Below are 5000 nucleotides of genomic sequence, written 5' to 3' on the forward strand. Positions count from 1 at the left end.
TTCTCTCACACAAGGTACGATCTCTCACACAAGGTACGATCTCTCACACAAGGTACGATCTCTCACACAAGGTACGTTCTCTCACACAAGGTAAGTTCTCTCACATAAGGTACGATCTCTCACACAAGGTACGATCTCTCACACAAGGTAAGTTCTCTCACATAAGGTACGATCTCTCACACAAGGTACGTTCTCTCACACAAGGTACGTTCTCTCACATAAGGTACGTTCTCTCACACAAGGTACGTTCTCTCACACAAGGTACGTTCTCTCACACAAGGTACGATCTCTCACACAAGGTACGATCTCTCACACAAGGTAAGTTCTCTCACATAAGGTACGATCTCTCACACAAGGTACGTTCTCTCACACAAGGTACGTTCTCTCACATAAGGTACGTTCTCTCACACAAGGTACGTTCTCTCACACAAGGTACGTTCTCTCACACAAGGTACGTTCTCTCACACAAGGTACGTTCTCTCACACAAGGTACGTTCTCTCACACAAGGTACGTTCTCTCACACAAGGTACGTTCTCTCACACAAGGTACGTTCTCTCACACAAGGTACGTTCTCTCACACAAGGTACGTTCTCTCACACAAGGTACGTTCTCTCACACAAGGTACGATCTCTCACACAAGGTACGTTCTCTCACACAAGGTACGTTCTCTCACACAAGGTACGTTCTCTCACACAAGGTACGATCTCTCACACAAGGTACGTTCTCTCACACAAGGTACGATCTCTCACACAAGGTACGTTCTCTCACACAAGGTACGTTCTCTCACACAAGGTACGTTCTCTCACACAAGGTACGATCTCTCACACAAGGTACGTTCTCTCACACAAGGTACGATCTCTCACACAAGGTACGTTCTCTCACACAAGGTACGTTCTCTCACATAAGGTACGTTCTCTCACACAAGGTACGTTCTCTCACACAAGGTACGTTCTCTCACACAAGGTACGTTCTCTCACACAAGGTACGTTCTCTCACACAAGGTACGTTCTCTCACACAAGGTACGTTCTCTCACACAAGGTACGTTCTCTCACACAAGGTACGATCTCTCACACAAGGTACGTTCTCTCACACAAGGTACGTTCTCTCACACAAGGTACGATCTCTCACACAAGGTACGTTCTCTCACACAAGGTACGATCTCTCACACAAGGTACGATCTCTCACACAAGGTAAGTTCTCTCACATAAGGTACGATCTCACCATTATGCTGAGTGATATATATATATATATATATATATATATATATATATATATATATATATATATATATATATATATATATATATATATATATATATATATATATATATATATATATATATATATATATATATATATATATATATATACATATACATTTACATTTACATATATATATATATATGTAAATATATACATATAATCCACGATTAATCAAACATAAAATGATATTATACATATTATCAATTGATGTCTTTTCCATTTCCATTGCGCAAAAGATCGGACTGGACACGGCCAACGATCAAAATCTTGAAACGAGCTCTTTAATTCAACGAAGATTGCAGTCCAGATGAAGTATGCAGCGACACCGGGTTTAAATGGTTATAAAACGATGCAAAGTCTATAATTATAACAACAACATGACATGATCGAACCTTACCTTTTGCTGTTGGACTATTGGCCGGGAGGGACACGCGTTGGTGTCCTCGGAAAAGTTCCGAAATAAAACCTGCCCCTGAGGCGTCACAACGTCCTTGTTGCTTACGTTTTTTGAGCTTTTGGCGCCTCTAGGGCAGATTGGACAAGTAAAAGTTTGCGGAGTACTCTCCTTGGTCCTGAATTGCGGCAGTTTTTTTTTTTTGGGACGTTTTTCTGTTCATGTTTTGACTTTTATTAATCATATCTCGGGTGAGTCGCGAAGATATAATAAAATATACAATCATCATTATTCTCACATTCGTTAACTCATGTTTTAATGGTCACACTTATCCATGTATTTAGTGCTGAGTACAGCATGTAAATAAAAACAAATAAGTACAGTACTGCAGTGTACAAACATATACACCACCGGTCAAAAGTTGTCGAACACCCCCATTTTTCCACTTTTTACTGAAATTTAAGCAGTTCAAGTCTAGTGAATAACCTGAAATGGTACAAAGCCAAGCGGTAAACTGCCAGAGGTTAAAAAAAAGTTTCGGTTACCAAAAACTGAAAAATAATGTAAATTTCAGAGTTGTTAAAAAAGGCCCTTTTCATGGAACAAGTAATGGGTTCGCAACTGCAGCTGTTCTGCAGCAATGGAAGTAAATTAAGCTTTGAAAGTTGATACAAACAATTCCTGCAGATGTCCCACCTTTTGTTGATTAGTTACAAACCCTCTGTCTGTATAAAAGCAGAGTTGGAAGAGACTGTGTTGCTACATCCTCTGAAGCATTATTTGGACAATATTGTACTGCAGGAAGTAGTATATTGCAATCATAATGGCGAGAAAAACACAATTAACAAAGGAAGACATACAGACCATTATAACCCTTAAAAGTGAAGGACTTTCCTTTCGAGAAATTTCAAAGAAGCCAAGGTATCAGTGAGTACAGTTTCCTGCACCATCAAAAGGCACTTGGAAACTGGAGGAAATTCTGACAGGAAGAGGTCTGGCAGACCCAAAGCCACAATCAGAAGACAAGTTTCTGAGAGTCAACAGCTTGAGTGATAGGCGGCTCACAGGACAGCAGCTCCAAGCACAGCTTAACACTGGTGGAAGTAAGGATGTCTCAGTTTCAACTGTGAAGAGAAGACTTCGAGCTGCAGGTTTGACGGGTCGAGTGGCAGTAAGAAAGCCATTGCTAAGATGGCAAAATTAGAAAAAGAGGCTTGCCTGGGCCATGAAGTACCACCAGTGGACTACTGAAAACTGAAAGAAGGTCTTATGGACCGATTAATCAAAATTTGAAATCCTCGGTTCATCACTCAGGGTTTTTGTACACCGTCGAGTAGGCAAAAGGATGGTTCATCAGTGTGTGACACCAACTGTCAAACATGGAGGAGGAAGCGTGATGATCTGGGGCTCTTTTGCTGGATCCAGAGACGGCAACTTGCACAGAGTGACTGGCACACTGAACCAAAATGGCTACCACAGCACTTTGCAGCGCCATGTAATACCCTCTGGTCTATGCCGACTTGGTCAGGGGTTCATCCTACAGCAAGATAACGACCCAAAACATACCTGCGGGCTATGTCAGAACGACCTTAGAAGAATAAAACAAGACGGTAGGCTTCAAATCATGGAATGGCCAGCACAGTCTCCACACTTCAACCCCATCGAGCTGGTTTGGGATGAACTGGACAGACGGGTGAAAGCAAAGCAAACTACAAGTGCAACACATTTGTGGGAACTTTTGCAACAGTGTTGGGAAGAACTTTCCAAACAATATTTGATTTTCATTGTAGAAATAATGCCACGAGTATGTTCGACTGTTATCTCTGCAAAAGGTGGCGTCTTTGATGAGTCAAAAGTTAAGATTAAATTTTGTTCAACAAAACGATTCTATGATTTATTTTTAATCTGCATTTGTTTATTTGTTCTATGCTTTAATTTCAGAGTACATTGCAACATTTAACTGATTAAATTTCAGTAAAAACTGGAAAAATGGGGGTGTTCTAAAACTTTTGACTGATGGTGTATACCAACACATATTTATATATATATATATATATATATATATATATATATATATATATATATATATATATATATATATATATATATATTTATATATACACACATACACACACATTATATAAAATGCCCTTAGTGGAAAACTTGAGCTTGCAATACACTGAGGGCATTGGACAATGATGAGCAAAATGTACTGACCAATCAGTAACATGCATTCAACTGCCAATCAGCACCTCACAATAGTTGGCCAATCAACACCCCAAAATAATCATGCGATGCAAAAGGGGGGGGTGGTGAGGGGTGAGGAGTTGTTATAAAAGCTGTATTCTTTCGTTCCGGTTACTTCCTCCTGTCTGGTTAGAACATGCTGCCCAAAACGTTGAGGCCCAATTTCTCTTTTGCTTTGGAGTGATTTTGTTTTTAAAGTACAAATAATGTAAAGAGCTCATACATGGTGAAAACGTTTTTAACACATATGTATGTATGTGTATCCATATATATCTTCTTTTATACGAGTGAAAGACAGAGTGTGTGTGTGTGTGTGTGTGTGTGTGTGTGTGTGTGTGTGTGTGTGTGTGTGTGTGTGTGTGTGTGTGTGTGTGTGTGTCCGTCCGTCCGTCCGTCCGTCCGTCCGTTCGTCCGCTGTAACACCAAAACTATAAAACCTCGCAGCCTTTGCATGCATATGAAGAAAACTACAAGGAAGTGAAATTGGGTGTTTGGGTTAATTAAAACACCCCTTTGGAATATAATTAATGGCCTTATATAATTATATCCTTCACCAGGCGATCCTCGGCCACTTCACTCTCTGGGGTCTTATGGCGTTTCCTTGGTAAACTCGCTGGGATCTGAAGCCGCCATGTTTTTTGGCCTGCTCAACCATGCCTTGACTTGGAACAGGCCGCAACAATTTCTTAACGTGAATTTTTTTCCACTTTCCTCATATCGAATGCCTGTTCGTTATCGCAACAAATTGTTGTGTACATAGATTTGGTCAGAACTATCGTTTTCAAATTATGAGCTTGAAGCGATTTCATGCATAATGTGATACGATTTTCCACGATCTTCTCTCATGGACTAATTAAAGAATATCATCGAAATATTATTTTGGTTTTGAGGATCGTATATCATCCGGACTAAATAAGTGTCGAAATCTGGAGTAAAGCTGGTAATTTAGAAACGAATCTTATAACTAAGCCAATATACATATTTACTTTAAGTCAGCAAGGTTATGTTCCCTCCTCCATACATTCACAAGAAAATGTGAAATTTCCTAAGCATTAAACTTATCTCTTTCTATTGTTTGGAGAATTACATTGAGT

The 5000-nt window shown here is 39.7% G+C and overlaps 1 protein-coding gene across 2 annotated transcripts in view; it reads right to left on the reverse strand.

The window, feature by feature from the left end:
- GNB5 (G protein subunit beta 5) overlaps positions 1-5000 on the reverse strand; it is a 128966-nt gene that overhangs the window by 67386 nt on the left and 56580 nt on the right. The window contains exon 1 of one of the 2 annotated variants that reach the window (XM_085897902.1): positions 1663-1713. The exons of the other annotated variant lie outside the window; for it this stretch is intronic. The gene's annotated coding sequence lies outside the window, so the exon portion shown is untranslated. Of the gene's footprint in view, positions 1-1662; positions 1714-5000 lie in introns of those variants that run through there. 2 annotated transcript variants of the gene reach the window in all.

The sequence above is a fragment of the Eptatretus burgeri genome, chromosome 10 (genome assembly GCF_056783735.1).
Source record: "Eptatretus burgeri isolate ZD-2024b chromosome 10, Ebu_testis_v1, whole genome shotgun sequence".
NCBI lineage: Eukaryota > Metazoa > Chordata > Myxini > Myxiniformes > Myxinidae > Eptatretus > Eptatretus burgeri.